The 27226-nt window shown below is 43.5% G+C and overlaps 1 protein-coding gene across 9 annotated transcripts in view; it reads right to left on the bottom strand.

Annotated features, from left to right (window-relative positions):
* The window catches only part of MAP4 (microtubule associated protein 4), a 258149-nt gene extending 235113 nt beyond the window's left edge, over positions 1-23036 (bottom strand). For 5 of the 9 annotated variants that reach the window (XM_054016829.1, XM_054016827.1, XM_054016833.1 and 2 more), the window contains exon 1: positions 22923-23036. The gene's annotated coding sequence lies outside the window, so the exon portion shown is untranslated. The remainder of the gene's footprint in view (positions 1-22922) is intronic. The other 4 variants (XM_054016828.1, XM_054016830.1, XM_054016824.1 and 1 more) reach the window with 1 other exon arrangement.
* Between the last annotated feature and the right edge of the window lie 4190 nt (positions 23037-27226).

Raw genomic sequence — 27226 nt, forward strand, 5'->3', positions numbered from 1 at the left:
AGTTATCTAAAAACCTTTCACAGACTTACACTCTATCCTAAAGCTTATTGTTTGAACAATCAGAATCTTCTTTAAATTGAAAAATTAAGATGTTTTGCCTTGTCCTTAGGTTATTTCTAGTTTATAAAACTATACTGAATTTTAGTCTGTATGTACAGATTAAATATACTGGTTTTGGGAAAGATAGAGAAGAAAAGGATGCATAACCATGATAATATTATGTAGCATGCTTATGGATTTGAGAAGGGATTTTATGATCAGAGAGAATTCTTATTTTATACTTTGTAGGCCAGCAGAATTTAACATTATACTGTGTATGTATTTTTGGTTGTGTCATTAATTTTTAAAAGATTAAGGAAAGGTATCAGCTAATCAGGAATAAGACTTTCATTTTGGGGAAGCACAGTTAATTAGTTCAGTTCACGAAGTCAAGATAAATTGACAAATTTCTTCTGAAATGGCAGAGCTGGTCCAAAAATCTGCCCAAGGGAAATTTCAACATGAAATAGAAAAAAGTATTTTTGCAATTTTTGTTTCCATTTTCTAAATAGCTTGCTCTACTGCATTTCAATTCAACTCAGATAATGAAAAGTTGATCCTTTTCACAATTGTTTAATTTTACTTATAGACCCACAGACTTTAAGACCAGAAGAGACCATTATGATCATCTAGTCCAGGGACTGGCAACCTTTGGCACATCCCTTGGCCCATGCCGCTTCCCGCAGCCCCCATTGCCCTGGAACGGGGGACCGCAGACAGTGGGAGCTGTGATCGGCCGAACCTGCGGATGCTGCAGGTAAACAAACCATCCCGGCCCGCCAGCAGATTTCCATGATGGGCTGCGTGTCAAAGATTGGCAATCCCTGATCTAGTCTAACCCTCTGCACATCACAAGCCACGGAACCTCACCCACCACTCCTGTAAGAGGACCATAATTTCTGGATGAGTTAGGGAAGTCTTCAAATCTTAATTGAAAGATTTCAAGTTACAGTGAATCCACCATTTACTCTAGTTCAAATCAGCAAGTGACCCATGCTGCAGAGAAAGGCAAAAGGCCCCCCAGAGTCTCTGCCAATCTGACCTAGGGGACAATTATTTCCTGACCCCAAGTATGGTGACCCAAAGCATAAGGGCAAGATCTACCAGCCAGACACCTGGGAAGGAATTATCTATAGTAACTTAGAGCCCTCGCCATCTATCCCCTCCATAAGCTTATCAAGATCAGTCTTGAAGCCTGTTATTTTTTTTGCCTCCACTGCTTGGAGCAGTCTGCTCCCCTTGGAAGGCTATTCCTCTAATAGTTAGAAACCTTCATTTAATTACAATCCTCCGCTTGTTGATGGCCAGTTTATATCCATTTGTTGTTGTGCCAGCACTGGCCCCTAATTTAAATAACTTCCCTCCCTCCTCAGTATTTACTATCCATAAATACATCAAAGGGATAATCATATCTTCTTTCAACCTTTGTTTTGTTAGGCTAAACAAGCCAAACTCCTTAAATCTTGTCTGGTACTGTAGGTTCTCCATTCCTCTGATCATCCTAGTAGCCAGTCTCTCCATCTCTTCCCATTTGAATTCATCTGTCTTAAACATGGGAAGACCATAATTACACACAGTATTCAAATGACGTTTCATCAGTGCCTTATATAACTTTAACAATACTTCCCTATCTCTACTGGAAATACCTCACCTGATGCATCCTAGGACCACATTAGCCTTTCTCACGGCCGTATCACATTGGCAGTTCATAGCCATCCTGCGATCAACCAATACACCCAAGGTCTTTCTTCTCTTCTGTGGCTTCCAACTGATACGTCCCCAATTTATAGCAAAAATTCTTGTTGTTAATCCCTAAATGCATGAACTGGCACTTTGCATAATTAAAGTTCATCCCATTTCTATTACTCCAGTTTTTAAGGTTGTCCAAATCTGTGTGTGTGATATTCCTGTCCTCCTCCATATTGGCCAATACCTTCCAACTTTGTGTCATCTGCAAATTTTATTACCAAACTCCCACTTTTTGTGCTAAAGTCATGAATGAAAACAAGTAAAATTGGTCCCAAAACTGATCCTTGAGGAACTCCACTAGTAACCTCCTCCAGTCTGACAGTTCACCTTTCAGCATGACCCATTGTAGTCTCCTCTTTAACCAGTTCCTTACAAGAATTGAAAGATGGGTATTAACCCCCATCTTCTCCAATTTAACTAATAATATCACATGTGGAACTGTACCAAATGCTTTACTGAAATTCAGGCAGTTCAAATCTACTACATTTCCTTTGTCTAGAAAATTGGCTATCTTCTCAAAGAAAGATCAGATTGTGCAAGACTACTCTGCCTTTTGTAAAACCATGTTGTATTTTATCCCAATTACCATTTACCTCCAGGTCCTTAACTATTCTCGCTTTCAAAATTTTGTTCTAAGACCTTGCATACAACTGAAGTCCAACTAATGGGTCTGTAGTTTCCTGGATAACTCCCTCTTTCACCCCGTCTTTCTTAAATATAGGTACTATATTTGCAATTCTCCAGTCATGAGGTATGACCCGTGAGTTTATAGAGTCATTAAAAATTCTTGCTATTTGGCTTGTGATTTCATTTGATAGTTCCTTTAATATTTTGGATGGAGATTATCTGGGACCCACGATTTGGGCCCATTAAACTGTTTGAGTTTGACTTCCACCTCAGATACGGTAATTTCTACTGCCACATCCTTGTTCCCATTAGCCACCCTGCCACCGTTTCCAAGCTCCTAATTACTCTTATTAAAATCTGAGGCCAAGTATTTGTTTAGGTGTTGGGCCATACCTAGATTATCTTTTATCTCCACGCCCCTTTCTCAGTGCTTAGTGGTCCTGCTTCTTTTCTTTTTTATATATGGCTAAAGAACCTTTTACTATTGGTTTTAACTTCCTTTGCAAGGTCCAACTAGGCTTGGCTTTTAACAGTTCTCATTTTTTTCTTAAACCTTCTGACTTCCAAGAGGTAGCTCATCTTGCTGATCCATCCCTTGTAGGGTTTCTGCTTTCTCTCTTTCAATTTTCAGTGTCTATATTCTCACTCACTAGCACAAGGATGCAATATTTGGGATCCAAACTTTGCAGAGTGTTTAAATTCCATCAAGAATGGTTTTCAGTGGAATTTCAAAAGTTTTTATGGACACACACATGCGAATCTCAGATTTTGTAAAAAAAAAAAAAAAAAAAAAATTAGGTCTAAGATTTAAGTTTAGTGTCTGTTTAATCAACCTAACAATGAATCTAATTTAATGAACAGACCAAAAAATTGAAAATGTTGGATAGCATGCATGCACACACAAATCAATTCCTACAGTGTATAAATGGGCTTTTACTCCCATTTGCATTTTCCCCAGCAGCAAAATTCAGCTAGGTCCAGCATTATATATTTTGAAACTTTAAAATGTTAATTTTATAGTCAGTCCATCCTCAACCATTTAATTTGATTACATCAGTAGCTCAGAATGAGATCAGATAGAATGAAGTTTGACATTAAAGTCTGATTCGGGAAATTAAAACTGTTGCAGTCAGCATATTTGGCTACAAAAATAAGGCAAATTATACACAAATTATATATTAGCAATAGCAAATAGGTCTCAGACTTCAGGGACAAAAAAAGGCAGAGTATAAAATCCATCGAAATTAAACAGCTCAATAGTTTTTCAATTGAAAGAGCCTTTGGGACACAGATGAGGAAAAATAGTTAAAAGTTCTCACAAATCTAAGTAAACCATGCCATCTGTGAAATGGTGTTACAGGAAGATAATCAGTGGGCATCCTCTCAGCACAGAGGAGCACAAGATGGTGAGCAGTGCTTTCATTAAGATAGATGGGAGAGCAAATCAGCTACAGCAAGAACATTTCCCTCAACAGCTACAAACTATTCCTCCCACTCCCCAAATGCAGCTTCTTTAATCATAGAAAACTGACAAAGAAAATGATTAAAGAACCCTGGAAGACAAAGAGATGGGCTTAACTAATGGTCCCACAGCAGGAACATTTTGTGGGGTAGAGGGAGGGCAGCTATAAATTCAGGTACACAACTCCAGACTTTAAAATCTAGATCTTGGAGCAGCACCCGTATTTCACCTACAAATAGCTAAGACAATAAAGTCAAGTTCTATACTACACTATGCTAATTACAATTAGGGTTAAACTAGAGCTGAATTTATGCTTTAGTTCAGGGTAGTCAAACATCCAGACTGATGTATCTGTGTGACTTGGACTTGCATATCACATTCAGATTCTACAGGATCTAACCCTTCATTTAAAATGAGATTATATTTTGCCCTCACTGTTGCAAAGATTACACTTGGTTCACATTTTCAAAGTTAACAATGCAACATTATCTTCCGGAGTCTGTACATAGCCTGAAATGATGACTGAGATGTGAATTCCCCCATTAACCTCACTAGGTTGTTAAAGCTAAAGCCTAAATATGATACTAAAACATCAGCACTATTTCATAGCCCACCATTTTAGCAGAAAAATGGAGACAAGGTTGGAAGCACAGGGAAGAAAGGAGGAGAGATATGAACAGTATAAAAAGGGAAGAATAGGGAAAAAAGAGAAACTAAGGGCAAAAATAGTGCTGGTGCACCTGCAGGATAATATTTTCTCTCTGATGGACACTTGTGAATGTGAAAGTTAGGCAACATCATTTGTTAAGTACCTTAAAATTAATTATTAGACAAAATAAAATCCATATTTCAGCCTAAAATATTCTGCAAACACCACAGTGACACGAGTAGATCAGCTGTAGATTAAGGCTTTGTCTACACTGCACTTTCTTCATCAAAACTTTTGTCGCTCAGGGGTGTGAAAAAAGCCACACCCCTGAACAACAAAAGTTTTAACAATGAAAAGCACCAGTGTGGATAGCGCTTCATCACCGTGAGCCGTACTCCATTCAACGAAATTACCACCCCTCGTTGGGGGGTGGTTTTATTTTGTCGCCGGGAGAGCTCTCTCCTGGCAACAAAGAGCAGTTACACTGTTTACCTTATAACAGCACGGCAGCAGAGGCACAGTGTAGACATAGCCTAAGGGTAGTATGAAATCCTATATTTATACTCCAGTGTAATGGACCGTAATTAAGAATGAAATACAGGTCTCTCCACAAAATGAGTGTGACATTTGTGCTGTAGTTGCTACCAACTGGCTTTCCAGTGCTTAGTTGACAGTCGCTACTGGAATATAACTATGAGAGCAGCTTACAAGTTTGCTTTCGGAATGCCAGTGTGCCAGGTTCTTCAAGATCTCCACTGTGACAATATGGTATGGGAAGCCTCTACTTTTGTCCAGAGTGCAGGGCTTTTCAGACTACTACAAGCACAAGGTTTCCTGTGAAAAGTAGACCTTTGAAAAAATAAAATATGAAAGGAGCAGAGACTTTGTCCTGGCATAATCTATTGAAAAATGCTTTAAAATTAAAATAAACTAGCTCGTCAAATATTCCACCTCCCCAAACAAAAAAGTGACAGCCAACCATAGAGATAAGACCCACAGATTTATGGGTTACCAGAACCTTTAGACCTTCAAACTTGACAGATACATTATCGTGAAGGAGTAATGCAGTCATTTTATCTTATTTAAAGAAATAGTTTTAGGGAAATAAAAAGTTAATGTTTAAAACACAGAGTACCAAACATGCACAGAACATTATTATCCTTAATGACTTAACTATTTCTCTTCCATTGCTCAAAGCCACTCCCTTACTTGAATCCCTACTGTGTATTCCTCACACCTTTCATGTCAAGTTCAAGTTTCTCATTCATCCACCTGTGAACCTGTCCATCTTTGCTCACTTCCTACACTCCGCCTCCTAAAAATAAACAGACTTTTTGTAGCTTCACAATGTCATTTTTGGGTTTACTTCCATCCACACCTTATGCTTGCAAATCCCCTATATAAAGAAAATCTCAGTGTTTCAACAGCAAGTTAGCCATAGAATTTTAAAGATCTACAGTGCTTTGAAGTCATACTTTCATCTGGTGCTACTAAACTGTATTGCTCAAGTCTTATTTACAAGTTAAGATCTTTGGAGCAGGAGCCATGTTTTCCTCGCTCATAATAATACATCCTTTTATTGAGTTTTGTGGGGTGGTTTTAAAATGTTTATAGAAGACTGATTGGAAGGCAAGGAATGGGGACAGTGGAAGAAACAGCATAATAGGGCAGATGGGAGATCAAAACATATTGGATGAGGCAGATGCAGAACCAACAAAGGGAGTGGCAGAAGAGAAGCGGCAGGAGGAGGGTGGGAGAGCAGATCCTGCAGCACAGGAGTGGGTCATGATAGCAGAAGGAGAAAACAGATGATTTAAACCAGTCTTTGTTTAACTTGTGAAGTGCCCTGCATGGACTGCAGTACAATGTTCATATGACAGTCTGCATGCCTATGTTCACCCTTTTTATAAGGCTATGATGGATTTTGTACAAAGTATGTCTTGTGAGGTATCATTTGAAAACTCATAATTTGCTGATCGTTATTGTCCTGGTAAAATGTGAGGCAACATTGTATATAAAGTTGTAAGATTTTACTGTATGATATGACTGAGACATTCCAAGTCTGCAAAAGCAGGCACAAGCCAGTTCCTTGGAGACAAAAGGCAAACTGATGCCTCAACCAGGTGTCACCAAAACCAAATCACCTGGTCAACAAAACTATCACCTGGGTAAGCAGCCATTCTTTGATAGAAAAAAGGGTGAGAGTGAGAAATTTACATTTTCGCGAAGGAACACCTTAAGATTCTAATCCCCACAGATTTCCTGTCTCCTGAACCCTCGCTGGAGATGATCTTCAAAGGAAAAAGAGAATTATAAGAAATGGGGAACAGATGCCCCAAAATTCTCCTCCTTTTCTCTCTGCTCACAGCATCAATCATCTTTGTCTTTCAGGTATTATACTGAACTGGGGGAGGGGTCCTGGCTGAAAGAAATCCAGTCAGACTGCTATAAGCACATGGTGAGAGAAACCTTTGTTTTGAATTCATTTAGCTTGTTAAGTTAGGTGTTAGTTTGTGTTTTACTTTTCATTTCTTTGTAACCAATTCTGACTTTTATGCCTCATTACTTGTAATCACTTAAAATCTATCTTTCTGTAGTTAATAAACTTGTTTTATTGTTTTATCTAAATCAGTGTGCTTGGACTGAAGTGTTTGGGAAACTCCATTTGAGCTAATAAGATTTGTACATATGATTTTCTGTTAATGAAATGACGGACTTCTTATGAGCTTGTACTGTCCACGAGGGTGCTAGGCAGTATAAGACGCATATTCTTGGGGGAAAGTCTGGGACTGGGAGTTTGAGGGTGTCTCCCTGCAATGTAATTCATGAGTGGCTGATTATAGCATCCATACACTATAATTGCGAGTGATTTACATGCTGACAGCTGTGTGTGAGCAGACCAGGAGTGGTTGCTCTCACAGCGAAGCAGTGTAAGAGGCACCCCAGATTGGGGAACTGAGGGGACACAGCTGTCTATCCATCAGATTGGGCCTTGGGTAATGTCACAGTTAACAAGTATGGTTATACCTGTAATAAGCAATAATTGTTTTCACGTTCAATGCAATTTATAATCATTAACTAATCAACTGTTAAATGTTCCCTCACAGCAAGTGATCCTAGTAGACTTTATCATTCAGAAGAGAGAGCAAATTAGTAGGCAGGGAATATAAGAATTGCCAGACTGGACCAGAGCAGCAGTTTATCTTTTACAGTCTGCAGCAGTAGACAATATAAGATCCAATGGCAGGCTCAAGAATCCCTGTAACAGACAGCCGCAGAATAATGTGCCTATTAGGGAAATTCCTATGTAATCTCTTCAGTTAGTGATAAGTGACCACATGAGTGTGAGAAAATTACCAAACTGGAAAATGCAAAAAGTTAAGTTATGGTCCCCCTCCCCCACCTCAAGGGAGACCATAATCATTTTGCTTTACTATTTGGACATAGCAGCAGCAGGAACCATACAGAAATACTCACCATAAAAGAGATCACACAGGAACAGTTAACTCTCATAACGTTCTACAGTATTTGCAAGATCTATATACATTTTTCCTATTGCCGAATTCAATTTTTTGTCTGATAAGTGATGACATAATGCAAGACTACAGTATATTTTAATTGCCACACCTACACAGCTAATGTCTGCTGAAACAACACCTAAACGCAGAAGCCCATCTACAGGTTACTGGGCACATGTATTTGGTTTCTCAGCATCCTGCAGGCTCCACACATTATATTTTTCACATCAGAAAATTTGTTCAGAACAGTAGTTTAATCACCAAACCTAAGAATATGTGCTAAGCACACAAGCATTCTGATCTTCAGATGAGCTGTAGGTTCAAACCCGAACAGTGAATTCACAAGTCTGAAATTAGGTTGGAGGGAAAGCAAATAAGCCAGAGTTAAATCAAACTCTGTTAACACAGATATACAAGTTTACAAATCCAGTCATTCACCAATGCAAGCTACTCAGAGGGTCATAACAGGACAAACATGTAATCCCCAGTGTGACACTTGATCCTATTGTCATGTGTACTGTGATGAATTCTGATGGCTAAAAAAAAAAAAATGCACTTTACCCAAAGGATGAGTAAAACTCCAGCAATTCATCCCTCAAAGCACAAGCAGAAACAAAGTAGTACAATCTATCAGGCAGGACATTTCCAAAATGCTGGTATCCTAAGAAAGACTATCGGACAAAATGGATATAGGAATAAAAGGATATGCTTAATGCAAGATTATAGGTTTTGTTTTAATTCTCAGCACAGAAGATCATATTCTGAACAAATAATCCTATCAGATGAAATATCATAAGGTATCCAAAAGTCAGAGTACACTTTCATTAATTATTCATTTTTCAAGTTTAAGAAAGCAGCTTCGGTTACCAACATCATACTGCAATGTCATACATTGTACCATCTGGTGAATATACCAGCAACAAACATTGTGCTGTAATGATGCATGAAAATTTATTATAATGCCTTAAAATTAAAAATTCTGCATGTGTTTTTAACCAATGATACAGAAATCTCTATTTCCTGATCGTGCTAAATGGCTGGAAACATCTTAGAGTAATGCTGTGAGTACTATGGAACTGATTTAAGTTTCTCAAGCTGCTGTCTGCCCACTTCAGCAGGAACATGAATGCTCAGCTCAAAAGCACCAATTGGTGCTGGTATCAAATGTTTCCTAAGCATCATAAAACCCATCCTTGAATGCTTCCTTTTACATCCCAAGTTTCCCTTTCAGAGGTTTATCATCAGAGAAGGTTTTTTAAAGCAATATCAAGGAAAATATTATCAAGTGTAAGTTCCAAGCAAAGTAATAATTTTAGAGCCATGCATCAATAGTTACCAGATACCATCCTTAAAATTGTACCCACTTTTACAGGAGATGTTCCCATGAAGATCACCAAACAATCTATTTGATCTGCTGCTGGATATATAATTGCAACTTGAAAAAATCCACTTCTGCCCCTGGTAAGTAAGAGAACTTAAATCCATTTCTAACCAAACTAAGCATTCTTTTAAGAACTGAAATTTCTAGATGGTCTGACTGATGAGAGAACTTTCAAAATGTGATCCTCGTCTTGTCTGTCGTCCCAAGTCGGCAGAGACAGAGCTTCAGGGCCTCTGCAGCTACTGGTAGCTTTCCTAAACTACAGCAAAGTGAAGACAAGACCGTGGTTGCTTTCACCATTGCTAATCAGAAAGCTCTAGACAAAAGTGAAACAGACAAGAAACAACTGTTTGCAGTGTTGTTGTAGCCATGTTGGTCCCAGGATATTAGAGACACAAGATAGGAAAGGTAATATATTTTACTGGACCAACTTCTGTTGGTGAGAGAGAGAGAAGCTTTCGAGCTACAGAGAGAACCTGAAGAAGAGCTCTGTGTAGCTCAAAAGATGGTCTCTTTCACTAACAGAAGTTGGTTCAAAAGGTGTACCTCATCCACCTTGTCTCTCTAAGATTTATAACGGTTTTACTTTAATTTCCCTAATACCAACAAATACTGAAGCAATTATCTGAGAAGGACCACCAGGGAGTCTGCCTTAGCCCTGCTGCGCGCCGCTGCCACCTCGGAGCCGCTCAAGGTAAGCGGCGCCAGGCTGGAGCCGGCATCCCGAATCCTTCCTGCATCCCAACCCCCAGTCCTGAGACTCCTGCCGCACCCCTCCGCCCCCAGCCCCCTCCTGCACTCAATACCCCTCCCTGCACTGAGCCCCTTCCTACACACCCCATCCCTCCCACACCCCAACCCCCTGCCCCAGCCCTACATTCATGGCCCTGCATGCAATTTCCCCTCCCAGATGTAGCCCTTGAGCCAAAAAGTTTGCCCACCCCTGATCTAGGGACTTCAGGGACACCATCTCCTGGGGGATCGGTCTTTTCACTGAGGCACTGCCTTTCAATCTCCTTGGAACTCTGCCACTTCACCCTTGGTTAGTAACGTTACTCCTTCAGCTAGAAGTTCTGGTAATTTTTCAAGTGTTAATGCTTTGCACTTCTATTATTTATTCATAGCATTTAAATGTGTTATTCTCCTTGAAGAACATACACAGAGCAATGTTACCTATGCTGAAGGACTTACAATTTCAAAGCAGACATGGCACAATAAGTGAAAACTACAAATAGATTGGGAAATGGAGGATACATGCACATGATGTCTTCTTCCAGAGGATTTAAAGTATTTCACAATCAATTAAGCTACATGCAGATGCTCTAACCCCCTCAATTTAAAGTTCAAAACTCAGCAGAGAAAAAAACAAAAGCTAAACATGCTCAGAAAGTACATCCCTAGTACCAGAGGATTTCCACCAATAGGAATGGATTGATATCTGGTATTTAGCACTTCAAGGGTCATAATTCAAGTGTTTGTAAACATGCTTTGAAATTCATCTGATAAAAGATTCCAGTTTAAAGTAAGTGTCAACACCCTAACTTCAGCTGAAAGCTACTTTCCAGGATAAGGTAGCACTAATCCAATTTCACAAAAGAAACAGTGACTCACTCCCAGACAAAACAATGTTGGAAATATATGACCTAATCATATTCAGAAATAAATCTGCTTTTCAAAAAAAAAAAAAAAAAAGGGCAACTTAAAATACATGATATATGTTATAGTATGTTATCTATAAATCAATTTATGAAAAGGGGTAGCTTTTGGACTAAGGAAGATACAAAATAACAGCTATGAGCTTAAATTTCAGTTCCAATTAGTCCTTGCCAAAACGTAATTAGCCTGTCTGTCTGCATGTAGTTCAGTCAGCCTCAGTTTCAGTTAAAAGTTAGGCATCTTCCTGTAGGACTACAGCTACATGTGATCCAGCCCCCTCAGGCCATTTTAGCCCTGCCATTAAGTCAGTGCCAGCAGTGATCTGACAGAGGGAAACAGATGCCATTTCACCACGTGCAGTCTGAAGGATGCATGGGGGCGTTAAAATTAAAATGCCAGTATTTGCTAGTGATGAAATATTCACAAAGTATTGGCACTTGGCTGACTAGCAAGATCAGCCTACTGTGTGTTCAAGTGGATTCCTGACAGCTTTGCTAAGGATGCTCTATCCACACAAAGTTAGTTTTAAAAACTAATGTTAAGACTGCCTGCAAGCAACCTGCCATAGAAGTTGTCTGATGTGATCATCTTTTTTTTATTATTATTTATATAATAATGACTGAAATAAGTGCCTGTCTATATGGGACACCAACCTAATGAACTAGGACTAGCAGTTGTACATGGAGATAATCATGACAAGATACAGGGGATACAGACACTGTGGTCTTGATCCTGCCCAGTACAGGCACTGAGTGTTCCACACATGATATAGTCACAGTTCAAGAATGGCAGGGAAGCCAGATTCCACACTGCTGCCTGGCCAGCAAGCACTGTTGCACAGCAGCAGAAAGCTTAAAGGGGGGAGGGGGCAGAGATATGTAGTTAATCTCCTCATTAGCATGATCAGAATTATGCTTAAGCCCATACTAGGATATTCCCGTTTTCTACCCACGCTCTACTCCTTTTTTACCCAGTGTACTTGCAAGTATAAGAATAAGCATACATGAGGCTTGACACATGCCACCTAGTGCAGAGAACTACGCCTAGTACTTAACCTTATTTGTACCTGTACGAAGCCCTACATGCACAGCAGTACAAACAACCTTCCAAATGTTACTCCTAGAGAAATTCTGAGTCAAAAAAATTAAAATTTCTGCACACATTTTAAAATTCAGCAAAATTCTGCTCTGGCTATCAGCCCCGCTGCATGCAGGGCTGAAATTTGTGATTTCCACCAAAATGCTTCCTTTTGGTGGAAATCACAAATTCTGCATGAAAAAAATAAAATTCTGAGGGAACATTAATTCTGCACAAATTCTACATTGTGCAGTGGTGCAGAATTTCCCCTCCAGTAAAATGTGAGCTAATGAAGTGTATGCTATCTTTCAAACTATGCAGATAGCTTCAATGCCTCTGCTGATGCTCATACTAGTCATTCTTCCAATCAGCAGCCAAGTGGTACTAACAAGGCTAGTCAAGTTTTACTACTACTATTAAGAACTGTACAGACAGCAATAAAATTGATAAAGAATGGCAGTTTTACTCTGCTGTTCCTTAGGAAAGCTCTACAAACATCAGTGGCAGATACTAGGCCTATTCAATGGGAATGAGACTCAAAGCAGAAACTTAGGGGTTTAGAATAACAGAGCCCTCCCCCATGTGATAACCATGAGGCTCAGGACTCAGGGAGAGGGAAAAGGAAAGCCTTCTCCTTTCCAGTCACGTAGGACAATAGGGAATTCAAAATCTGTTAGTAACCCAACTAGAGAGAGCAGGATTCAAAAGATGGACCTGACCTATTGATCAGAATACAGCATGGGGAGAGGAGTTGTAGAACAAAAGAAGAAGTTACTGAACTTTGCTCATGGAACCTTCATTCGTCTTCCATTTGTCTTTAGTCTAGCAGTGGATTAACCCACTGGATATCATGTGTCTGGTACATTTTTCAAGCCCTGACTTAAGCACCCTACTGTAAATTGTGCAAACTTGCAGGACAAATCCATATGAAGATGCACACAATTCATGGTCCTACTCAGAGTCAGCTTAGGACAAATCCTGATCAAGACTTTTTTTTTGTTTTTGCACTCGATAAAACAATTCTGACATATGAAAACTCAATTATTTTAGAGTTTAAATGCCATTTATGCACACTAACAAAATCTATCCATAACCCTTTGACTTAAAATTCCAGAGCAACCAAGCTTGTAAATATCCAAGGGCTCATGGACCAGATTCATACTTCTCCAGACTGCTCCTAAATTCTAACATTGTAACTTCAAATGCCTTACTTAGACACCTCTCCATAAGCAAGTTTCAGCATGGCAGCTGTGTTAGTCTGTATCAGCAAAAACAAGGAGGAGTACTTGTGGCACCTTAGAGACTAGCAAATTTATTTGAGCATAAGCTTTCATGGGCTACAGCCCACTTCTTCGGATGCATAGAATGGAACATATATTGAGGAGATACGTATACACATACCAACATCTCCTCAATATATGTTCCATTCTATGCATCCGAAGAAGTGGGCTGGAGCCCACAAAAGCTTATGCTCAAATAAATGTGTTAGTCTCTAAGGTGCCACAAGTACTCCTGTTCTTTTTGAGGATACAGACTAACACGGCTGCTACTCTGAAACCTTAGAGACTAACAAATTTATCTGGGAATAAGCTTTCATGGTCTAAAACCCATGCATCTGATGAAGTGGGCTGTAGCCCACGAAAGCTTATGCCCAAATAAAATTTGTTAGTCTCTAAGGTGCCGCAAGTACTCCTCGTTGTTTCTCCATAAGCAGTTTACTATGCTATTGTGGGCCAAAATGCATTATTCACACTGCTGCAGAATTAACATTTGCAGAACATCCAGGAATTGATTTCACTGACCTTCTCTTCCAAGTGAGGAATTCTTTTGTACATGCACACCACTATGTATCAGGGCATGGCACAGGCTTCTAAACTGTGGAAGACTGAAGATATTTTGAACAATGGAAACACAGTTTCAGTCTTTGTCTATTACAATAAACTACCTATAAAAACAACTCAAACTGACTGTCCTCCATTCAACATAGCTATTGGTGAGCACTTGCACCCTTTAAAATCTTTCTGTCAATGCCCACAGCCACCTATCTGGCAAGACATTACCTTTCTCTTCCTCTGAGGCTTTCTTATTTCAAATGCAATTTTTGCTGGGTCTTGAGCTACAATCACCACCACGATGCTATGCTGCCATCTTCACCCACACAGTCCAAGTACCCTGCACTTTCATCATCTATTGCTGAAGGCTAATTAAGTTATACTTCAAACAAGAACGTCAGCTCAAGACCACTAGCACAAGCACCCAGGAGGGAATAAACCTCAGAACATTAGTACACATGATCTTTTGATAAGTAAAACAAATTAAAATATTCCCATCTACACATGCGATTCTCAAGAGTAGGATGTGTGACAATCCCAGTTGTCAAAGGAAAAAATTAGACTTTTTCTTCCAGTCTAAGTTTGAAGTAGCACAATAAATTTTTAATTGTCTTTCCAATAAGACCATAAAAGTCAAACTAATGCACAAACATACCATAAGTAACCACTACTTTCATTTTAATTATACATGATTAAATGTATCCTGACAGATTTATTCACTGTCTGACCAGTGGTTTCCCTTAGTCATAAGTCTGGCATATTCCATCAGAATATGGAAATCTGTACATCAATACTAATAGTATGTAAATATGGAGGGTTCAGTGCTAGAACTGCATTTACTAGCCTAGGTTACTAGTAAAAGTTTTCTTGCATTGGAAGCGAGCTCAAGAATAGCACAACTGAGTGATAGTCAACAGTAGCTTTTTCTTACTAGTACTAATGAGCCTAAATTAAAACTCTGGACCTAAACCTCACAGAAATCCAGATCTGATTTTGTGGCTCAGGTCCATGTACTTCTGGAGAGAGAGGTAACCATTAGGATACCACGGGGGTTGGAACCTCAAATATAATTATAGCTTTGTTCAATAAAATTAAGGCTGTGTCAGCACTTTTCTTACAAACCCCAGAAAGAATATATAACTCCTCTGTTTAAACTGAGAATTTGCCAGCCTGAAATCATCTTAAAAAAGGATACAGATTAAGATTCATATTTTTAAAAGACTGCCTCTATATTTGAGTTACTGGCAGTCTCTCAGGTTATCAACTGACATTTTTAAAATGTACGCTGTTAACTTTTTGCAACTGCATTCAGCTTGCTCAATTAAAATAACACTGTTCCTTTAAAAATAAACCATTTCCAATCCTGGACGCCCCATCATCTCGGGCATTGGCACTCTCACTGAAGGACTGTCTGGATATGTGGACTCCCTACTCAGACCCTACGCCACCAGCACTCCCAGCTAACTCCGTGACACCACAGATTTCCTGAGAAAACTACAATGCATTGGTGACCTCCCAGAAAACACCATCCTAGCCACCATGGATGTAGAGGCTCTCTACACAAACATCCCACATACAGATGGAATACAAGCTGTCAGGAACAGTATCCCTGATGATGACACAGCACAACTTATTGCTGAGCTCTGTGACTTTATCCTCATGCACAATTATTTCAAATTTGGTGACAATATATACCTCCAGACCAGTGGCACCGCTATGGGCACCCGCATGGCCCCACAATATGCCAACATTTTTATGGCTGACCTGGAACAACGCTTCCTCAGCTCTCGTCCACTCATGCCCCTTCTCTACCTACGCTATATTGATGACATCTTCATCATCTGGACCCATGGGAAGGAGACCCTGGAAGAATTCCACCATGCTTTCAACAGCTTCCACCCCACCATCAACCTCAGCCTGAACCAATCGACACGGGAGGTCCACTTCCTGGACACCACCGTACAAATAAGCGATGGCCACATTAACACCACCCTGTACCGAAAACCCACCGACCGCTACGCCTACCTTCATGCCTCCAGCTTCCACCCCGGTCACACCACACGATCCATCGTCTACAGCCAAGCACTGAGGTACAATCGCATCTGCTCCAACCCCTCAGGCAGAGACCAACACCTACAAGATCTTCACCAAGCATTCTCAAAACTACAATACCCACACAAGAAAATAAAGAAACAAATCAACAGAGCCAGACGTGTACCCAGAAGCCTCCTGCTACAAGTCAGGCCCAGAAGAGAAACCAACAGAACTCCACTGGCCATCACCTACAGTCCTCAGCTTAAACCTCTCCAACGCATCATCAGTGATCTACAACCCATCCTGGACAATGATCCCTCACTTTCACAGACCTTGGGAGGCAGGCCAGTCCTCGCCCACAGACAACCTGCCAACCTTAAGCATATTCTCACCAGCAACCACGCACCGCACCATAACAACTCTAACTCAGGAACCAACCCATGCAACAAACCTCGATGCCAACTCTGCCCACATATCTACACCAGCAACACCATCACTGGACCTAACCAGATCAGCTACAACATCACCGGCTCATTCACCTGCACGTCCACCAATGTTATATATGCCATCATATGCCAGCAATGCCCCTCTGCTATGTACATTGGCCAAACTGGACAGTCACTCCGCAAGAGGATAAATGGACACAAGTCAGATATCAGGAATGGCAATATACAAAAACCTGTAGGAGAACACTTCAACCTCCCTGGCCACACAATAGCAGATGTTAAGGTAGCCATCTTACAGCAAAAAAACTTCAGGACCAGACTCCAAAGAGAAACTGCTGAGCTCCAGTTCATTTGCAAATTTGACACCATCAGATCAGGATTAAACAAAGACTGTGAACTACAGAAACAGTTTCTCCTCCCTTGGTGTTCACACCTCAACTGCTAGCAGAGCACCTCACCCTCCCTGACTGAACTAACCTCGTTAACTCCACACTGATATATACCTGCCTCTGGAGATTTCCATTACTTGCATCTGAAGAAGTGAGGTTCTTACCCACGAAAGCTTATGCTCCCAGTACTTCTGTTAGTCTCAAAGGTGCCACAGGACCCTCTGTTGCCATTTCCACTGAAGTGTGTTTGGTTTTAATTTCATACAATTTTTCAGTTGATCAGTCTGGCTTTTTTTTTTTTTTTTTAATAAAACCTTACTTAAAACCAAAGCTTAAATTGACCTAATGGTGTCCCTAAAACCAGAGAGCAAATGATTGTTTTTTTCAAAACAATGTTAAAACTGAACTATTTGGCTCTCTTATAAAATGGTTACATATATGGAATGCATTTAACATGCATATAAACCAAAACCAATTGCAAAATTTCGTTTGACAGTTTAGACTATAGGAAAGTAAGCCACTATAGTCCACCTCCTGGCCTCTCTCCTTTACCCCAACGTATGTCCACGATGAACATTTGCACCCGCAGAGATGAAATAGCTACAAAGATGCATTTACCGACAACAAAACACACACTGAAGTCATAGTTTCCTGTTTCCAACAACCAAATGATATGGTCCATTAAAATAGGTCTTCAGGTAACACACTGGACTTCCATGCAGTAAGGGGCACATCCTGAGATGGTGAGCATCTGCAAATCCCATGGAGTAGTTGTGGTGTTCGGCACTCCTTGGAATCAAGCCCAGCACCAGTCTGCATGCTGCAGGTCAATGATCTGAACCAATTACCATTAGCATTAAGGAATTACTCAGGAAAAGTCAGATTTTCAGCATCATATAAGTATGTAAACTTAAAAATTCTATTTTTCCTGAAAGACCAAAGTGACTGAATCCTTCTCTAATGCTGTTAGAGGGGAGGAAATCCACACCAATGGGAAGACTGTTGTCAGGGTGAGCATTGACTATCCTGACCTTCATTTGTCTGGGCCATTATAGCTTCCAGTCACCGAAACGTCTTTGGATTTGATATTTCCACTGATGTCACTTTAGTAGATACATATTAAACAAGAGATTTAAGTGACAATATTAATGTCCTTCTGCTTTTGAGGTAATAAATCAGATTCCCAACTATCCTGCCTTTGGGCTCATTATTTATCACAAGAAAATCTGATTATTTCCAAGGAAAACAAAAGAGCAATAATATTATTGCTATTATAATACAAGTTTAATGAAGCTGATTTAAACTGAAAAACCCATCTGCCCTGATCTGAGTGGACCACAGAGCCTGGGATCCTTCATTGTGTCTCTAGACATGTGGGTAATTGAGACCCTACAGAATGGTCAGAAAGTTCTCATTTATATTTTTCTAACATGATTCAAGTAATTTTACCACAAAAAAGTTATTGCAACCCTACATTCTGATTGACCAAGTAGCCACTGGTATTATGACTGGCAGCATTTCTAAAATTTGAGACTTTGCAACGAGCAACAATAAATTATAATTCAAAAGGATTTGGATTTTGCAAGCGAAAACTACTCTGCAAAGTAAATCAGAATAAGATGGTAATATACCAAAATGTTACCCCAGCATACAGTAAGTGGAACATTCAAGCCATAATCAACAGGAAAGGAATTTAACAGTTGTAAAATCCTTCAAGCCATCAGCACAGTACTTAGCAGCAGTTTGAAAACAAAAGGGACACTAAGAATATATATACACAGCAATTAAAAATCCACAGCTGGTCCATGTTGAGCTCAAGCTGTAAAATGGCGGTGGAGACATTCAGGCTGGAGCCCAAGCTCTGGTACCCCATGAGGGAGGAAGGTCCTAGAGCCAAGGCTCCAGCCTAAGCCCAAACACCTACACCTCGATTTTACAGCCCCGCAGCCTGAATCAGCTGACACAGACCAGCCACAGGTGTTTAACTGCAGTGTAGACATACCCTAAGGCTGCATCAGACAAGGTTACCTGCTGGTCACTGCAAGAACAAGGTGTAAGGGAGGGAGGGAGAGAGGAGAGGTCACTAATCCCCCCAAAGTTAAGTCTTAAAGGAAAAACAAGTGGTTTTCAACACTGAATATTTAAACAGTATCTCACTGAAAACACAAGTATCAGAGGGGTAGCTGTGTTAGTCTGGATCTGTAAAAAGCAACAAAGTCCTGTGGCACCTTATAGACTAACAGATGTATTGGAGCATAAGCTTTCATGGGTGAATACCCACTTCGTCAGACGCATGTGCAAACACACTGCTTAGATCTTTAGACACTGTGTTCAGTATTAGCCTCCTTTTCACAGGAAGAATATAATTGTCCAGGATGTGCAATACAGGTATCCAGGAGGATTCCATGTTTAAAAATCTCTCTCACAAAGAAAAGTACAAAGTGAACTTGTTCTTCCTGGAAAAGATGACCAAGGTGTTCTCGGATGCCCGCACCCCAAACCCCTCCTGCACCTAGGGTGACCAGACATCCCAATTTTATCGGGACTGTCCTGATATTTACTTGTTTGTCCCACGTCCCGACCGATGTTCGGTCAGAACGCGAATTGTCCCAATATTTTGCCCTCCGGCGCACAGGCGGAGGGGACTCGTGCCCCCCCCCCCGCCCCAACTCCGCCCCAGCCCTGCCCCATTGGATCTGTCCCCAAATCCCCACTCTGGCCCCACCTCTTCCCCAAGCACACCACATTCCTCCTCACTCCTCTCTCCCAGGCTTGTGCTAATCAGCTGTATGGCGGCGCAAGCGCTGAAGGGAGTGGGGAGAAGCAGGACGTGGCACCCAGCTCAGGGGAGGTGGAGGCGGAACGAAGGCAAGCTGGTGCAGGGGGTGGGGCGTGGAGCTGCTGGTGGCTCTTGCTTTTTGGGGGGGGGGGGTTGGTTTTTGCTTTTTCCTCCACCGCCAGCTCTTGGGTTGTTGGTTTTTTTTTTTGCTCCACCAGCACCCCTCCCCCTGCGTCCCAATATTTCACATCTCTCATCTGGTCACCCTACCTGCACCCCGCACCCCAACCCCCTGCCCTGAACCCCCGCCGCACCCCTCCTGCACCATAATCCCCTGCCCTGGGCCCCCTCCCGCACTCCGCACCCCCTCCTGCACCCCGAACCCCTGCCCTGAGCCCCTTGCCACACCCCGCAACCCACCTGCACCCCAACCCCCTTTCCTGAGCCCCCTCGTACACCCCATACCCCTCCTCCGCCCCAACCCCTTGCCCTGAACCCCTTCCTGCACACCGCACCCCCTGCCCCAGCCCTACATTCATGGCACTGCATGCAATTTCCACACCCAGATGTGGTCCTCAGGCCGAAAAGTTTGCCCACCCCTGTAATAGGAGCTCAGACACCCATAAACAGAACTGATAAAGTGAAATGAAGAATATTACAATGGTGATGGGGTTTAAAAGCTAAGGAAGGTTTATCAAAAAAGTTGGGCTAAAATATGAATTCCGCTTTAATAGGCTTAATCAGGGCATGAATGAGACAGAAAGAGAGACTGAACATTACAATGACAAAGCATACTGTCAGGATCAAGATACACCTAATGAGGAATTACAAGTTTCAGAGTAACAGCCGTGTTAGTCTGTATCCGCAAAAAGAAGAACAGGAGTACTTGTGGCACCTTAGAGACTAATGAGGAATACGTTTATTCAGAGTGGACTTTTCCTATCCAACAACTCCATGGCACTTGTTTCTAAACTTACCAGTGACAGTACTATACAGCGTCATAGCAAACACTCATTTAATACTGAAAATATGACAACTGTTCCTTCTAAATCAATGTGCTCAGCTTGAAACTAGGCCTAATTTATATAAATAGCTTGGCGTTTGAATCTCTATGCTGATGACTGGGCAGTGTTACCGTATAGGCCTAGCGTCTGCTGTATCCACTCAGCTTACCACACCCATCTCATCAAGCTGCAAGCAAGCAGCAGCTCTGCAAATGCTTATCCTTGCTGTGTTACTGAATTACAGCACAAATATCCCCTGATGCAATGCCACAACCATCCTTGTAAAGTAGGGAAGGAGACCAGCCAGCCAGAATTGTAGCAAGAAAGCAGAGGGGAACCACATTACAAAAAGCTTCAAGAGGACCAGATAAGAAGACCTGACACATGTAATACTGTATTAGACCAAACACATATGTGTTTCTGTGAGTGGGGGGGGGAGAGAAGAGGATTTCATGAAAATACTGTTTAAAATAAAACTGCAGTAACAGCAAAGATATTACTAGGAACATAGCCTCGTCACTCCAATGCAACAAAATCTTTGCCAGCAGCTCCCACTTCCTCTGGGATGACCCAGACACAAATTCCCCCACCTCCCTTGATCAAGACAGACACTGCAGGATGTTTCTCCTCCCACCCCAACTTTGAATTTCCTGTCACTTTTATACGTGCCAATTATTGCAGCCCATCACACCCTTGCTACAAAATATTGTTAATTACCACAAATTAAATTAACCCCCATAATGTTCCCAGTTTGTTGCACTGAACAGAATTCTGTCACCTCACCAGCCTGTGATTTATAATTCAACTCCCATTCCCATAAAAGGCATAAAATGCCCCATATCCCTTAATGTGAAAAAAAATGGATTATTGGGGGTTGAGGGAGAGGGCGATTAAGGAGACATTTGAGTGTTCTGGTTGAGGGAGGAAAGGGATGAGATTCAGAGCTCTAAAGTGAGATTTTGGGAAGTTCTGGCTGGGGAAATTTTGAGTGTACTTATTCAATTGTGCCCTTCCCCCAGTAGAAAACCCACTAATCCTATAGCAAGCAAAGGTTTGTGGTCCCAACTCTGTCCTTCTCTTTACCGGACCATCCCAAGGCTGACTGGAGGCCAGAGCCCCAGATCACTAGGGGTCAGCACATGCTGAGAAGTGGGGCAAAGGGTTTGGTTAGGTCAGTGTAGCCCTCCAAGAACCCCCTTACTGATATTGATATGACAGCCACTGCCAGCAGAGAGAAAGCTGCCTAAGCCCTAAGGGATGGAGCTAGGAAATGACTCAGGCTCCTGGGCAGGGCAAGAAAGAGGGGTGTCAGATCCATCCTGAGACAGGGGGGTGTAACCACTTCACCCCTTCCATAGACTCAGCTGGGAACGTCTCCCTTCCTGCACCCAGAGGATCGTGGAAGAAATAACCCTCACAGCCACCCAAATTCTGCAACTAACTCTTGCTGGGCACCCCACCCCAGGGTCCCTCTGCCAGGGTCACAGCTGCTCCCCCCCAGGACCCCGCCCCCCCTCCTCACTCCCAGGACCCCGCCCTCACCGCTGCCCCCCCCAGGACCCCGCCCCCCCTCCTCACTCCCAGGACCCCACCCTCACCGCTGCCCCCCCCAGGACCCCACCCCCCCTCCTCACTCCCAGAACCCGCCCTCACTGCTGCCCCCCCCCCCCCCCCAGGACCCCCCTCACTCCCAGGACCCCGCCCTTACCACTGCCCCCACCCAGGACCCCCTCCTCACCACTGCCCCCCCAGGACCCCGCCCCCTCCTCACTCCCAGGACCCCGCCCTCACCACTGCCCCCCCCCAGGACCCCCGCCCCACCCTCCTCACTCCCAGAACCCGCCCTCACCGCTGCCCCCCCCCCAGGACCCCCCTCACTCCCAGGACCCCGCCCTTACCACTGCCCCCCCCCAGGATCCCCCCCTCACCACTGCCCCCCCAGGACCCCGCCCCCCTCCTCACTCCCAGGACCCCACCCTCACCGCTGCCCCCCCCAGGACCCCGCCCCCCCTCACGCCCAGGACCCCACCCTCACCGCTGCCCCCCGCCTCCCCAGGGCCCTGCCCCACCCTCACTACTGCCCCAAGAGCTCCCCCCCTCCCGGAGTCCCAGCAGCTCCTCCAGGGCCCTGCTCTCCCCTCCCCCTCCCACAGGGCCCCCAAGAGCCCTTCCCCGCACGGCGGGCCGCCGCCTCCGCTCCGCCCCTGGGGTCCCCCTCACACCCCCCTGCCCCGGGGACCCTCCCAGCTCGCGCTGTCTGCGCCGCGCGGGGGCTCTTACCGAGAGGGATGGCGGTTGTGAGCTGCTTGGACGGAGCCGCCTGATGAGTGTCACTCTCCCTGCGGGCCCGGCCGGGAGGGGGAGGGAACGGGTAGTACTCAGGCACCCGCAACTAGGCGCCGCCGACCTCACGCGGAGTAACCTAGCCTGCTGACACAAAGGGCGGGACCTCTGCGCTCAGCCAATCCCTGCGCAGCCAGCTCGCGCTCGGCCAATGCTGGGGAGCGCGGGAGGCGGAGGGTGGGGCCGGCGGCGGGAGGAGCTGAGGCGGCGCCGGGACAACAGGGCAGCAAGCTGGGGTGAAGTGCAGCCTGTGGGCTGCGGGGAGTGGGCCACGTTAGGAAGGCCAGAGAGCCAGGCCCCGGAGAGAGATTTCAAGGGGGGCGGTCTCAGGAGTCTGTAGGGCGTGGGCCTAGGGGAGGGGTCTGGGGAGAGGCTGGGGGCGGTGGATCTGGCTGGAGAGGCTGGGCTGCAATACAGAAGTGAGGCTGGTATAGCTAGGGCGGAGCGGGGAGTGATTTTTTTACTGATAAGATTCCAGAGTAGCAGCCGTGTTAGTCTGTATCCACAAAAAGAAGAACAGGAGTACTTGTGGCACCTTAGAGACTAACAAATTTATTAGAGCATAAGCTTTCGTGGACTACAGCCCACTTCTTCGGATGCATATAGAATGGAACATATATTGAGGAGATATATATACACACATGCCAACTCTGTCCACATATCTATTCAAGTGACATCATCATAGGACCTAATCACATCAGCCATACCATCAGGGGCTCGTTCACCTGCACATCTACCAATGTGATCTATGCCATCATGTGCCAGCAATGCCCCTCTGCCATGTACATTGGCCAAACCGGACAGTCTCTACGCAAAAGAATTAATGGACACAAATCTGACATCAGGAATCAAAATACTCAAAAACCAGTGGGAGAACACTTTAACCTGTCTGGTCATTCAGTGACAGACCTGCGGGTGGCTATATTACAACAGAAAAACTTCAAAAACAGACTCCAAAGAGAGACTGCTGAGCTAGAATTGATATGCAAACTAGACACAATCAACTCCGGTTTGAATAAGGACTGGGAATGGCTGAGCCATTACAAACGTTGACTCTATCTCCCCTTGTAAGTATTCTCACACTTATTATCAAACTGTCTGTACTGGGCTAGCTTGATTACCACTTCAAAAGTTTTTTTTCTCTTAATTAATTGGCCTCTCAGAGTTGGTAAGACAACTCCCACCTGTTTATGCTCTCTGTATGTGTGTATATATATCTCCTCATTATATGTTCCATTCTATATGCATCCGAAGAAGTGGGCTGTAGTCCACGAAAGCTTATGCTCTAATAAATTTGTTAGTCTCTAAGGTGCCACAAGTATTCCTGTTCTTCTTTTTACTGATAAGAGTTACACTGGTATAAGCCCTAGTGTGGATGCAGTTGCACTGGTGTCAAGGCGCCTTATAGCGGTCTAGCTTATTCCCCTTTCCAAACTGAAATCAGTATAAGCACTTTTGTACCGGTATAACAGCATCCACACAAGGAGCATCATCAGGCTAGGCTAGTTAAAGCCATGAAACTTTCTGGTATAGACAAGGGTCCCAGGTTTGGGAATATGTCATGGGGAGCAAAAATAGGAGCCATGGGGATATAGGGGCAGGGTAGGGCTACCTCTTGCCTAGGTTTTCCCAGCATTGTCTCTTTTGGAGGTAGCTGTGACAGGAAATCTGTGAGGGTGCTCAATACACACTCCAGCTGTCCGGTTTTATAGGCTCAGGCTCATCCTTAATATCCTGTTTTTTTTGTACATCAGAGGTGGCAACATGAGGGCAGGGAGAGATCTGCGGGGCTTAGGGATATGGGGGTAGCAGGGGAGAGAAGATGGGAGCTAGGGTGCTTGGGGAGATTGTGGGCAGGGGTTTCATCAGTAGAAAAAGGGAATGGCTAATCTCTCAGGGAGTATAGATGACGGGCCTCATCCTCAGGCTGATATTAAAGGACAGGGAACGGGGCATGTCTCACTAAAATGGCTGGCTCCAATTTTGAGGAGGGGAGGGGGTCGGCTCTTACCATCAGGATGGCTTAACGACAGCCTGTCATCATGAGTCGTTGCCTGGCCTTTCAGTGCTGAGGAGGGAAGCCCCAAGCCTCTGCACCCAACCACCCCCTCGGGGCTGTGTGTGGCCCGCAACTTATTTTTCCTGTGGGTCAGTGGCCCCTGATAGAAAAAAAGGTTCCCCAGCCCTGGTTTAAGCCAATCTCTAACTATTAAAAGACAGGATGAGCCCTAAAGTGTGGGGGAAGGTATTTCAGTCCTGCCTATTGTAGGGATCTTACACCTTCCCCTCTAAAGCATCTGGCATTGGCCCCTGTCTGATGATTTACTGGATCAGAAGGACCTTGGTCTAATCTGGTGTGGCAATTCCTGTGTAGACTCTGACCCACTGTGGATCAGCCACTAAAGGGTGACATGTAACAGAGACTGAACAGTGGGTTACAGTGGCATGGGTTTGGGGAATGAGTGTCTCTGACCATCAAGCCAGCCCTGGATTTGGCTACAGGGGCACTTAATTTGTTTTGCCAAGTTCCAAACTGGAGTTTACAAAAGGGGAAAATAAGAATCCTTGAAGGCCAACTTTTAACCCATTGCTTGCCAAACAAGAATCAGGCCATTTGTGCTGCACTAAGTCAGGAGTGCCCAAACTTTGCCCAACCAAGTGGTGGCATTGGCAACTCACCATAATCCCTGAGAGAAAAGGCTGGCAGTTACTACGCATCTTTAATATTGTAAGTGTGACCAATAGAGACAACATGTCCCAGCATCCAAAGTCCACCATAATGTAAAAATCCATACTGCACTGCATGCTGGAACTGCTAATTTCCAAGATCCACCTTTCCACATTAAAGGTGAAGGCAGCTGAAGGCCCTCTTTGTAGAATGTGGTAGGCTGTAGCTCCAGGGCTGTACTTTGGCTCCCCCGATATGAATTACACGTGTTTCTTTGATACGTAGTCCCACTGTCCTAACCCAGGATATAGATTTCCAATCACTTTCTTTTCATGAAAATTTAGTGTGAGGTAATGACAGCCACCTGCAGACTGGTCCCCTCTTAATCTGTTTATTCCCTCTTTAGGACTTCCTATTCTCAGTGTGTGCCATGTCTACATATACACTCTGACCTGGGCTTCCTAACCCCATTGTGTACAATGCTCCTCTGTAAACTCAGAGCTGGGCTTCCTAATTCCATTGGGTCCTATCTTGCTCCCATTGAAGCCCATTGGAGTTTTATTATTGACTGTAAAAGGAGCAGGATTGAGCAGAGGGCTCCATACCTCAGCATACATCTAGAGAATAGAATAGGTTTATTCCTGGTTAAAGGACACTGAGATTCAGTAGGAAAATATATAACTATGAGCTGTATTGTTCTCATCTGCACAGTATGAATCCAGTTGTGCATGCAGCACTCCCTAAACTCACAAAGGCCTGACCCAGCATGAGCCGGTAAAACCTAGCATGGATTCTCTTTGGTGGCTGTTCAAGGTTGTACACTGGGAGGAGATATACTCAGGCCATTGCAGTGACAACCCTAGTCTGGCACATCCATCCTCCCCAAAACATTCGTGGCCCTTTTTCCTTTTCTCTCTATTTATATTTAGTGTCATTTCTGGAGGGCCCTACTTTAAATCAAAGCTCCCTGATGCTTTAGCTTAAGAAGAGGGCTCTGCGTCTTGCTTTATAGGGGGAAATGCTAAAAACATTTCCTATCTTTTGTTTCCTATGTGACTCCCCTGTGCAAGAATCCAGAACTATTACTTCACTTCCCTTTGTTTAGTCTCTTTAGATAGTTCCCTTACTTTTCTTCCCATCTTGATAGTCGCATGGTGCTGTCTTTCCAGGGCCCAACAGATTCAACAAGTCCTCTTTGAGCCAGGAAGTATGCAGTCTTGGATCACTCACCGTCACCTGGGTCATTTGATGGAATTCCTGGAAAGCACAAGAGCAGCTGTTCACATAGCACATCTCTCTAACAGGCAGGACCATTCTACAGCAGGAACCCATCGATTCAGTGAGTGGGTGTGGAACGGCCTCTAACAAGTCAACTGTCTTCCAATTCAAAGTGTGGATCCAACCATTAACATACAAGTCACTTGTGAGCTCTGAAGTTGTTTAAAAACTAAGAGTCCAATCCTGCCCAGTGTTTAACACCCTCAACTTTAATTTGAGTCAATGGGAATCAAGGATCAGGCCCACAAGGTCCCTCTACAGTCAAGTCCCATGAGCCCTGCCTTTAAACTAGGTC

This window comes from Malaclemys terrapin, chromosome 2, assembly GCF_027887155.1.
Source record: "Malaclemys terrapin pileata isolate rMalTer1 chromosome 2, rMalTer1.hap1, whole genome shotgun sequence".
NCBI lineage: Eukaryota > Metazoa > Chordata > Testudines > Emydidae > Malaclemys > Malaclemys terrapin.